Source organism: Hyaena hyaena, unplaced genomic scaffold (assembly GCF_003009895.1).
Source record: "Hyaena hyaena isolate Hyena2069 unplaced genomic scaffold, ASM300989v1 scaffold_99, whole genome shotgun sequence".
NCBI classification, from domain to species: Eukaryota; Metazoa; Chordata; class Mammalia; order Carnivora; family Hyaenidae; genus Hyaena; species Hyaena hyaena.
Window position 1 is genome coordinate 3,009,851 of NW_024080731.1, and position 13,401 is coordinate 3,023,251.

Sequence of the window (13,401 nt, forward strand, 5' to 3'; positions counted from 1 at the left end):
GGAGCAGTTTGAAACATCTAGACTATGTGTGAGGGAGACTCATTTGCTTATCTTAAAGTTTCTACTGGAGTGTTAGTGGCCTGCTGGAAATCTGTCCAATGACAGAGGCCCTGGCAGGAGCTTTTTTTGTGCTTTTCTCTACCTTGCTGGCACTGGTAGGCATGTGTAATCTCTACATTCTCCCACTGCCCTGGTAAAACCAGGTAGGCATGCGCCAGCCCTGCATTTGTCTGCTGCTTTGCTAAAGCCATAGGGAATTCCCCTACACCGTGAGTGCTCCTTGGTGACCTGGTTCTGGTGGCAAGGAGGGGCTTGAATTCCTGGGTTTCATGGGATGGTACCAGTTAGAAAGACAGCTTAAGAAGCCCCCACCTACCACCCCAGGACACTTCACAAGATTGCAGAGTAAAACACACCTCTAGTCTTGCTATGAAGGCCTACTTACTTGTCCTGGAGCTTCATCTTGATGGGCACATCTCAGGTTTGCCACACATCTAGAGGCTGTGTAAGTGCTTTCAGAGAATATATGCTGGGGAGCATCTCCTTTGTGCTTTCCCTTGGCCTCACTAAGCTTGCTAATACCTCCCAGAAAGGAGCTTTTACACTCATACGGAGCCCTGATTTTTACAACTTTGGATCAGGGGATATTTCCCAGATCACCTGGTCTGGAGGTCAGCATGACTTATGATTGTGATTCCACAGGACTGTATATATTTGCATACATTAAAAGCTGCTTCCTGGGGGTCTGCCTTCCTATCAGTCTGAAACTGGGTGATGATTGAGATCCCTCCCTCTGGAACACTAGCAGGTCTTAGCATATCCTCTTCAACTGGGACCTATCAAGAGTAAACCAGTCTTTTTGGACAATCACAAAGGTTTGAGAGACAGCTAACAGCTAGGGCATGGTTGAACAATAAGATTTACCTACTACATGAGGCCTCTCCTTCAAGACTGGGAGAGATAGATGTTTTGCCTAATACAGAAATGTTTTGCCTAACACAGAGAGACCAGGAAGATGAGGGAACAAAGGAATCTGTTTTGAATGAAAGAACAAGATAAAACCTCAGAAAATGACCATAATGAAATGGCTACAAGTAACAAGTAATGGTCAACAAAATGCTCACCAAATTTGGAAGAAAAATGGATGAACACAGTGAGAGCTTCAATAAGGAGACAGAGAATATAAGAGAGTAGGAAACTGACTCACAGAGCTGAAGAATACAGTAGCTGAGTATGATATAGAGGATAGGACACTGGAACTCACTCAAGCAGAACAGCAAAAGAAAAAATAACTTTTAAAAGGGAGGATAGCCAAAGGGACTTAAAAAACAATATTAGGTGGAATATATTAACATTATAGGTATCCCAGAAGAAGAGAGAAAGAAAAGGGCAGAAAACTTATTTGAAGAAACGATGTTGAAAACTTCCTTAGCTTATAGAGGGAAACAGACATCCAGATGCAGGAAGTCCAGAAAGTTTCAAATAAGATGAACCCAAAGAAATCCTCACCAAGACACATTATAATTAAAATATCAAAAGTTAAAGAGATAATTTTAAAAGCAGCTAGAGAAGAACAGCATCTTGTTATGTACAGGGAAAACCCTTTAAGGCTTTGGAAAGATTTTTTAGCAGGAGTTTTGCAGGCCAGAAGGGAAAGGCACAATAGATTCAGTGCTGAAATAAAAAACTTCCAACCAAGAAAACTCTACCCAGTAAAATTATTACTCAGAATTAAAGGAAAGATAGAGTTTTACAGAAAAGCAAAAGCTAAAGGAGTTCATCATGACTAAACCAGGCTTACAAGAAATGTTAAAGAGACTTCTTTAATCTTAAAATAAGCCTTTGATCTTAAAGGGCTTTTATTAGAAGCAAGAAAAAATATGAAAGCATAAATCTCATTGGTAAAGAGATTTATAACTATATAGTAAAGATAGTGGATTAATCACTTATAAAACTAGTATGAAGGCTAAACAAAAGTAGTAAAAATAACTATAACTACAATAATTTGTTTAGGGATAAACAAAAAAATAGGATGTGAAATGTGACAGCAAAATCAGAAAATGTGGGAGAGAAGAGTAAAACTATCGAGTTTTATAATCCATTTGAACTTAAGTTGCTATCAACTCCAACTAGATGATATATAGATTGATTCTATACTATATATAGAATATATAGATTGATTTCTGTGAGCCTCATGGTGACCATGAAGCAAAACCTATAGTATATGTACTAAAGATAATAAGAAAGGAATATGGGGCGCCTGCATGGCTCAGTTGGTTAAGCTTCTGACTTTAGCGCAGGTTATGATCTCACGGTTTGTGAGTTTGAGCCCCACGTCCGACTCTATGCTGTCAGCTCTGAGCCTGGAGCCAACTTTGGATTCTGTGTCTCCCTTTCTCTCTGCCTCTCCCCCACTTGTGTTCTGTCTCTCTCTCAAAAATAAATAAACATTAAAAATTTTTTAAAAATAATGAGAAAGGAATTAAGTATAACACTAAAGAAAGTCATCAAACGGCAAGGGAAGAAAGCAAGGGAAGAAGAAAGAAACTAAACAAGGAACTAAAAAATATCCAGAAAAATGTTTATCAAAATGCCAAAAAGTAAAAACCTATCAACAATTACTGTGAGGGGTGTTTGGTTGGCTCAGTCAGAAGAGCATGTGACTCTTGATCTTGGCGTCATGTGTTGGAGCCCCATGTTAGGTATAGAGAGTACATAAATAAATAAATAAATAAATAAATAAATAAATAAGTAAGTAAATAAAATAATTATTGTGAGTGGACTAAATTCTTCAAACAAATAACAAGGAATGTCTTAATGGATAAAAAAAGAAGACATATCTATATGCTGCCCATAAGAGGTTCACTTCAGTTGTAAGGACACACAAAGACTGAAACTGAAAGGAAAGAAAAAGATGTTCCATGAAAATGCAAACCAAAAGAAAGCTGAGATAGTTATATTTACATCAGACAAAATGGACTTTAAAACAAAGGCTATGATAAAAGCCAAAGAAGAAAATTGCATAATGGTAAAGGGATCGATCCAACTAAAGGATATAATATTTGTGTTTATGCACCCAATATTATAGCATTTAAATATACAAAGCAAATATTAGTGGGCCTAAAGGGAGAAATAGACATCAATAGAATAATAATAGGGGACTTTAATATCCCACTTACAACAATGGGTAGATTGTCCAGACAGAAAATCAGTAATGAAACATCAGCCTTAAAAGACATATTGGACCAGATGGATTTAATAGATGTATATGGAATATTCAATTCAAGAACAGTAGAATACACATTCATCTCAAGTGCACATGGAACATCCTCCAGTATAGATCACATGTTGGCCATAAAATACATCTCAATACATTTAAGAAAACTGAAATCACATCGAGCATCTTTTCCAACCACAATGATATGAAACTATAGATCAATTATATGTGGAAAACTGGAAAAGTCACAAATAAGTAGAGATTAAACAAAATGCTTCTGAACAATCAGTGGGTAAATGAAGAAATCAGAGGAGAAATCAACAATACCTTGAAATATTGTGGTGTAGTCCTACTAGTTTATTTTTATTTTTGTGTCCCTTGCTTGAGAAGATACATCCAGAAAAATGTTTCTCTGGCTGATGTCAAAGAAATTACTACTTATGTTTTCTTCTAGGAGTTTTATAGTTTCAGGTTTCATATTTAAATTTTTAATCCAATTTTATTTATTTATTTTTTTGCATATAGCTAGCTGTCAACTTCTCCCAGCACCATTTCTTGAAGAGACTGTCTTTTGTCCATTGTATGTTCTTGCCTCCTTTGTCGTAGATTAGTTGACCATATAAGCATGGGTTTAATCCTGGGCTGATGGAACTTTGTTTTATACACCTACGGTTAGTTTTTCTGTGATTTTACAAGGGGCAGTAGGCATTATGGTAAATGGAAAAATCAAGGACCTGGAATTTCTTGTTTAAATCTGAACATTACCTATACTGTTAGATCTTGGGCAAGTTTTTATACTCTTTGGTCTTAATTCCTCATCTGTCAATGAGGATTATTATTTTTCTTTAGAACTGTTGAACTTAATAGATAATGTGTTTGGCAAATGCTCTGACATATAAATTACAGAAAAGCAGGTCTTTTGTCTGTTTGGGTCACCATTTGGTACCCTTACTAAGACAAGTATCTGACATATTTATTGTCAATATGTCATATTTTTTATAAATATATATTTGGGTTTGAACCCATATATATGTGGGGTTTGAACCCCTAAATTGCTAGATCATGACCTGAGCCAAAGTCAGATGCTTAACCGACTGAGCCACCCAGGTGCCCCAGGAGTCAATAAATATTTTGATGAGTGGATGATTGAATTACTAGTTTTTCTTTTTTTAAAAAAAATTATAGTTCACATTTCATAATCAAGGAAGCTTAATTTTAACGTGAATCTCTTTTTAACCCCTCTCATTCCACATAACAAACAGAATGTTCTTTCCTAGAAGTAAAATATATATTATTCTTGTGCTTAAAGACTTCTACTGTGGCTTACAAGGCTGTGCCTTTTCCTTGTGATCCCACCCCTGCTGCTTCCAGTCTCTCCCATCTCAGGAAAGGACACTGTCCTAAAATCATTCTCCCGGTTGCCTTAGATTCTTCCTATTCCCTCATCCCTCAATCCATCTGCTAGTTCTGTCACGTATACCTCTAAAACAGATTCTCAAATGTCCATCTCTCTCCATCCCTGTACCTCTCTTGTCTTAGTCACTATTGGTTCTTACCAAGACCAGAAGCCTAGATGAAAGATGGTAGCTTCTCATCTCCTAACTGGGCTGTTTCTATTCTTCATTTCCTTTCAATCCACTTTCCACATAACAGCCAGAGAGAGAAAAAGAGAGCTATTAAAAACATAGTGTTGGGTGGGGTACCTGGGTGGCTCAGTCGGTTAAGCGTCCGACGTCGGCTCAGGTCATGATCTCTCAGTTCGTGGGTTGGAGCCCCGCATCAGCCTCTGTGCTGGCTGCCAGCTCAGAGGCTGGTGCCTGTTTCAGATTCTATATCTCCCTCTCTCTCTGACCCTCCCCTGCTCATGCTGTCTCTCTCTCTCTCTCTCTCTCTCTCTCAAAAAAAAAAAATATTTAACAACAACAACAAAAAAACCCATAGTGTCAGGGCGTCTAGGTGGCTCAGTTTGTTAAGGGTACAACTTCGGCTCAGGTCATGATCTCACTGTTCATTGGTTCGAGCCCCGTGTTGGGCTCTGTGCTGACAGCTCAGCTCAGAGCCTGGAGCCTGTTTAAGATTCTGTATCTCCCTTTCTCTCTGACCCTCCCCTGCTCATGCTGTCTCTCTCTCTCTCTCTCTCTCTCAGAAAAAAAAAAAATTAAAAAAATAAAAACATAGTGTCTCTTGTAAGTTTAACATCTTCCAGTAGATTTCCATTGCCCTTTGAATAAAATCTAAACTCCTTGCCATGATCTCTAAGACCTCATCCAGTTGGACCTTCATCTAACTATCCTGTCTGCTTAGTTACCATGTTACAACCATATTTGGCTCTCTTTCTGTTCCATTAGCATGTCAAAACCATCTTCATTACAAGGTTTTTGCTCTTGACATTCATTTTGGGATCTTGCCTTCAGTTTGGGTTGACTTTTTTCTGTTATGGAATTCTCAGTTCAAAATTATCTTCTCATCTCCCGCTCTGATTATGCAATCTAAATAAAACTGCTCTTTCTATTCACTCCCAATTCAATGTAGCTGAGTTATCTCATTCATTTATTTATTGAGTTTCTTTGTTGTTAGGTGCTACCAATAGAAGGTGACTTCCCTGCAATCAGATGCCTTTTCTGTCTCCTTTATCACAATATATCTAGTACCTATACTAATGCTTGCCCTGAATTTGAAGCTTAGTAAATATTTGATAAATAAATAAAACCTTAGATAACAGTGTTTTTCCATATATGTTTGGGGTAATTATAGAGGGAAGATATGAACATTGAATATAGTATCAGGAAAAGGTGGAACTTGAGATGCACTTTTAGTAGGATTCAGACTCATGGAAAATAAGAGAAGTTATTCTACACTAGCAAGTTCACAAAGTCAGGAGTGAGCATTCTATTTGTTATTTCTAAATGTCATTCAATGATAGGGGCCTCCTAGTAAATCATTCAATAAAAATTCTATCTTTTCTGGAATGATTCGATTCATTTCTATATTCTGTATAGGTCTTCTCTACTGAAAATTGTAAGCATTTTTAATGTTAATTGTAAAACTTTCATAATTTTTTTACTCTTGTATGTCCTATTTCTCATTTCTCAAGACAAATGTCAAAAAGGCATGATCTTTCTTTGGGGTTAACTGAGGCCATAACATTGTTTGTTGTCAGATAGAATATATAGCCCTACAATTACGTTTTCCTATTTTTGTATGACCACTTTTTTCCTCCAGAGACTGGCAATTGTGTGTCTACTAATGAGTGAAACTTACCATAAGAAATCATGTTAATATTTAGGATTCAGATTATTTTTACCAACCGTATTGTATCACTAATGGTTATCCTAGTCTTTCTCAACCAATGAGATTATTTGTTAAATTTTAATGAATTAAGCAACAGTATCCTGTTTGCTCTGCACAGGGTACTTGCATAATTGGAGTCATTTTCCGAATCATTTAAAATTAATCATCCAGGTCTTCAAACTATGCTTTAAAAGTATAAATAAAGCAAAAATTACATTTTGTTTAACTGGTTTCTGTTAGACATGTAGTCCACATACTTTGGTAAAGAAACAAACCTCTATCCTTCAAATTGGATTTTAAGATTTTATGTTAGATCACTACAATTTCCTTCATTAATGCCTTACTATAACTTTTTGTATATTCAAATCTAGCACTCCATTAAGATTATGTTCTATTACAAGGTACTTTCTTTTACTATCTTTTTTCATTCCAGAAGTCCTCAGCATTCTCCTCACTCTTCCTGCCTTACTATATGGCAGGCAAGCAAGGTAATTGTCGGTGACACCTTATAAATCAATAAACAATGATATGCTTCTAGACCTCATGATTATCTTCCTCCATAACAAAACACTCTTACCACAAGGCAGTGATAAACATATCCACCTAGGAAATTTATTTTTCTGATTCCTACCACATGACAGTTGTTTTTTAGAGCATAATAAAGTTTAAATAATTTATAAAATTAATGTCATCATTTTCATTTAGATATATCCTTTCTGTGTTACAAACATGAAATATAGACTGAAGAAGAGTAAAGATTGTTATAAATAGCTTTTAATGAATATAAACTCTCCAAAATATTAGAACTATCAGGTTATTCCACTAAAAATTTCTAAAGGCAGTGCCAATTCTCAGAGCTTTGATGAATAATTGATAGGCTTAGATTACGGTGAAAGATGGGCTGGCAAGGAGCGTGACATTTATCGTGCACTCATGTAACAAAAAATTGGAGTGAGTTCTCTCTTTTTATTGTTGTCTCTCTTGCTGATTTTTTTTTTAATTTGAATTTTTTAAATGCTTTATTTATTTCTGAGAGAGAGAGAGACAGCGTGAGCAGGGAGGGTCAGAGAGAGAGGGAGATACAGAATCTGAAGCAGGCTCCAGGCTCTGAGCTAGCTGTCGGCACAAGAGCCTGATGCAGGGCTGGAACCCATGAAATGTAGATCATGACCTGAGCCGAAGTCGGACGCTTAACCGACTGAGCCACCCAGGAGCCCCTGATTTTTTTTTTAACTCTCCTAACTAACATTGAATGGCTTCCTATCTAACAGCCCTCCAATTTGTCTAACTGGCTCTCTCCTGAGGCATATGTGTGGGTTCTCTCGAGGGCCCTGGGGTTTGTTCCCATTGTCCGTATCCTTCACGTGGTCGACCCAGCTCTTGCTTCACTTTTTCCAACTCATCCCAACTCTTTCCTGTGGCATTATATCCCACTGCTTTTTGCTGTCAGGGTCTCTGCACAAAGGTCAGCCTTCTTGGAGGGGGTCCTAGTAAGATGATTTAAGATTGACTACTTACTCTTCATGGTTTGTACTTGACTCATGGATGGCCCTGACTCATTGTCAGGGCAAAAGTAGAGGTACAGATTACTCCACAGCTATTTTTTTTTTTCGATATTCTTTCTTTCCAATTCCCTTTTTCCCTCATCAGTCAGGCACATGAGCAGGAAACCTGCTGTCTAAATAAATGTCCAACTGGAAGGTGTTTTTTCTAGTAGGCACCCTCAATTTATGGTAGTGATATATGTTGGTCTCTCATTTATCTGCAGTGTGGAATGTGGGCAGAAGCATCCAATTACCATACCTTGGGCAGTCAGGGAAAAGCCATGGTATTCTCCACTAAGCCAGAAACTTGAGGCTCCAATGATTGCTGCTTTCTCCTCCTCCAGTCTTCTGCTTCCATGGAGTTGGGGGTGGGGGGAGTATATATGTAATTTTACATGATATTTTTTTGTTTTACGGTGACTAACACAAAAAGTCCAATTCATTATGCATTATATCTATTATACACATATCCACATATAAGTCAGTATATGTGCATATGTACACACATATAGGTCAACAAATATGTATTTTGAATATTAATTTATATACATATATGTGTATATGGATGTGTGTATAAATGAATGAAATTTAAAAACAGTTTGAGACTATTGGCATTTTAGTAGATAAACTTCCGAGTCAGTCCACTAGGCTTCTTACTATGTGAATGAACTTCACTAAGTTATTCAGCATCAGCTAATCCCAAATTACTCCTTAGTGAAGATAGGAAGAATCACAACCCTTCCTTGCAGTATTAATATATGTGAATTTGACTGGTACACAGTTGGTGCTAAGTAAATTCTTTCTAAACAATTCTTTTTAAGCAATTAAATGTTTCTCTCTCTTTGTCTAGATATCCTATTGTATGACATCTACAAAGGAAAAGATATTTAAAATAATCGTTTATGGCAACAAGGCCAAAGTAAAGAATTTGACTCCAAGTGTGGACTACATGTTCGAGGTAAAGACAGTTAGAGGCAGAGATTACAGTGTATCTGTAATGAAGAAAGTGGCTACAAGTAAGGTTATATCATAAATTCTTTTTGTTTTATAAGAATTTATTTTTGCTTAACATAAATAAAGCTATTTTATTTTATTTTATTTATTTTATTTTATTTTATGTTTTCTACAATCCTTTTCAATATAGTTTATTGCCAAATTGGCTAACATACAGTGTGCCAATCATAAAATATGATTAAAAGAATTCTCAAAATATACATTAACTAAAAAAAAAATCTTTGTATGCTCACATGTATTGTGAACTACCTAGAGGGTTTCTTTTTTAATAATCTGAAGCCAACATGTATATATAAATGTGTGTATGTATTATATATCTCATATATGGAATATACGTATATGTATATATATGTATCTAAATATGCTTGTGTATATATAAACATATATATAGATATATACACAGACACACATATGTACACTGTATATAGTATGTCATAATAATATAAACACAATTCATTTTCTACTGAGGAAGTGGTTTGATAAGCAGAAAACTTTTATCTTCTGTTCTCTGATGTATGTAACCTTACTATAAATCAGTTTCATAATGTTTTGAGTGGGGTAGAGTGATAGTATCTTACCAATAATTCTTATGAAAGTTTGTGAGGTCTACAGGATCCCCTCTCAGTGGAGACCAAATGGTAGTACAAGAAACGACATTACTTCCATTGAAGAATGCATTAAAAATGCAGTCATATAGGAATGCTAAAAACTTTGATGTATCCAGAAGAACCACATTTGAAAGTGTCTTTACTTCTGGCCTTCATTCGCTCTCTAACTTATGTGTTCTATTTCATTTTCATTTCACATCTAGCTAACTGCTAGATGGTAGCTAACAAACCTGTGACTATATTGGATAAGGATGCTTCTTGTTACAAGCATGTATGAGCGGGGGAGGGGCAGAGAGTGAAGGAGAGAGAGAAATTCCTCAGGAGACACCCACAAGTCAATAGGAATGACTGTTGGAGTGATTTATAGTCTGTTAGGGAAGGACATTTGGTAACTAATGAGGATATTAATGTGCCACTTAAATTAAAACTCATATACATTATGTCCTATTTCTCTGTTTGCAGAACTGAACATGGAGGATGTTATACATGAATAAATTTAAGGATTGTCATATAGATGATTAAATTATGTTATTCATCTTTGCTCTTTTTATATATATATGTGCAATTTTAATTTACATATAATTTACCTTTTCAATAGAACCATCTAGGATATGTGGCTTAACATTAAAAGCTGTGAATACTACTTCTGCAAATTTAATGTGGAATCCAACAGAGACCAACTTTACTCATTACAAGATTTATATATCAAACGGAACATTTGCTGAAGAATATCTTATTTGGGGAGTTCTTACAGAACACACAGTTACGGATCTGACTCCTGGTGGAATATATAACATCACAGTACATAGAGTGAGAGATGCAGCTGAAGGATTGGGCACATTTATCAGAGTTGTTGCAGGTATACAAATTCTTTTTGATATTTAAAAAATTCACATTTGCATTGCTTATTACACTGTTCAAGATAAAATTTCCATTCATTTTTTTTGACATTTGAAAATATAAAGTTTATAAAATAAGGGTAAACAATTTATGGTGATATCTTTGGATTTTTGACATATATAAAATTCACATTGGATAAAGCAGTCTCTGCACATAGCTAGTCCTCATGAAATGTAGCTAATATTACACTTGTATTTCACATCAAATAGAGGTCCAGTTAGTGAAATTAGGTGGATGATTTGAGGATTATCCATTCTCTTAAAACCTTGTTCATTGTCTTTTGTATCCTTCTATGTGCTATACACATGAAAAAGCATAGTCAGGATATACAGAGAGTAGAAAAAATGGAAGCATAGAAACACATATAGTAAAAATCAAATTAATAAGTGAGGTAATGGAAATAAGTCCAAATTTATTCTGATTGCACAGAAAAGGAAATGACTAGCTCCATGGCATGGATGGAGAAGGTTCACTGAGCCTGGTAATGACTGTAAAGGATAAGGAATTTCTTAATCAGACTAGAGAGCATGTGGGGTATAAGGAAAGGAGGACCCACAGAGAGAGCCTCTGCCAAATCATGGAGGTGTAAATAAATAATGGTGTATTTGTGGAACTATAAGAAATTCAACATGGTAAGATTTTGATTTTTTTATATGAGAAGAAAATAAAATCCTATTCTGAATAGTTTAAGGCATCATTTTCAATGCAAACAAAGATATGAAACCTATCAGTATTTTAAATTTCTGAAAAGAGAACATCATTACAGCAATAACTCAGGAAATTACTCTTAAGTAATCCTCAAAGCTGTGGACTCAACATGGTTCAAAATAGACATGTGATGATAACCCAGTCTATGGACGTTTGTTATGTGACTGTTATATAGTACTTAGTATTTGCTTCTAATATAGTATTTGTATATAGTATTTGCTTCTAATTGCTGTTGTGACAAGTTGCCCTAAGTTTAGTGGCTTAAAATAACAAAACATTTATTATGTCATAATTCTGTAGGTCATACATCCAACAGATCTTACAGTCTAGAATCATAGGTATTCAGAGGACTGTGTTCCTTTTTACACGTTCCAGGGGAAAACCCAATTCTTTGCTCATTTAGGTTGTTTGCAGAATTTAATTCCTTGTGGTTGTAGGACTGAAGTAACCATTTCCTTGCTGGGTGTCAGCTGAGAATTGATCCCAGCTCTAGAGGATGCCTCATTCCTTGGCTTGTGATCCTCTTCCTTTGTCTTCAAAGTCAACAAGGAAGGTTGAATTGCATTCATTCTTCAACTCTCCCCTACTTTTTTCCTGTCATATATGACTATTCTTTCTCTTTCACTTTTAAGTGCTTTTGTGTTTATCCTACCTGGATAAACTAGGTTGATTCTAAGTTCATAATCTTATTTCCATGTAAAGTCCATTTTGCCATGTAACATAACATATTAGCAGGTTCCAGGAGGTAGCATGTGGGCACCTTGGAGTGTCATTATTCAACATACTGTATACACTGCTGTTTTCCTAAATATGATATGTAAGTGACAATGCAAAACAAGCAGTGAGTTTGGAATTCATACACCAGCTTTACTCCTGAATTTAACACTTAACTGACTAATATCGGTCAAGTTACCTAATACCTTTGGCCTTTATGTTTCAGTGTAATTTGGAGTAGATGATCTCTGAGATTCCTTGTGGCTCATAAACACTGAATCACACTTTGTACACTTTAAATGTTGTTCATATATAGATGCTACACATCTTTACTATTTCTTAAAAACCATGTATGTTAAATCATGTATTAAAGGTCCTTATCTTCAGAGTTTCACGACAGGCAAAGTATACAATCAAACATGTTAAAACTGGACCCACTCAAGAAGTTTGTCTGTAGCAGAGTTTCTAAACCTTGGCACTACCAAAGTTTTGGGCTGGGCAGTTCTCTCTTGTGGGAATCTATTCTGTGAATTTTAGAGTGTTTCTCTGTCCTGCACATTGTAGGGTGTTTAGCTGCATCCCTGACCTCTACCCACTATTTACTAGTAGAATCTTCTTAGTCATGATCATCAAATTTTATTTCCGGAAATCCCCAGAAGTCCATAAATTGCCAGAAGCTGGCAAAATCTTGAGAGGTCTATGGTAAGCACTGACATATGTGGTTGGATGGAAAGATCAAATAGATAGCTGAGCAAAGATTGAGAAAAAGTATGATCAATATTTTCCTGATGGAAAGGTAAAGGAGATTGTGCAGTGAGTGCGACAGGGTTTGCTTACCTAGAATTTGGTCTGAAGAAAAAGTAATAACCAAAGTCATGTCAGTATCAGGAAAGTTTCATGAAAGATATAGACTATCAGCAGTCATTTTAACTAAAGAAGAGAGCACTTTATGAAATAGTAGGAATCTGTTTTTTCTGGTTGTACAGTGTGGTTTACGAGATGGTTTTAACTTCCATGGCAATGGAAGTCACTTTTAGAGGAGAGCAGTGATTTGGGAGGTAGGTTGATACAAGGAAATAGAAAAGGGTGGTAATCCGGGTTTCCTGATGGGAGCCTATGGAGCACAAATAGATTCCCCTACCCTACTTTTTTTTGAAGAGAGTGGTGATGATGGAACAATGCTGGGGGCCACCATTGTGTGCAAAGCACTGTTGACATTAAGAGGGTGCTAAAACTAAGAAATGAAAAAGAGACAACATGATGGTTTCACTAAGAGATGACACAATAAGGTTTACACAGTAAGACAGCAGGAATAACAATTCCTACTAATCGCAGCTTACATTAGCTAAGGTTTTACTATGTTCAGGCCACTCTTCTAAGCACTTTACATGTATTCACTTACTTG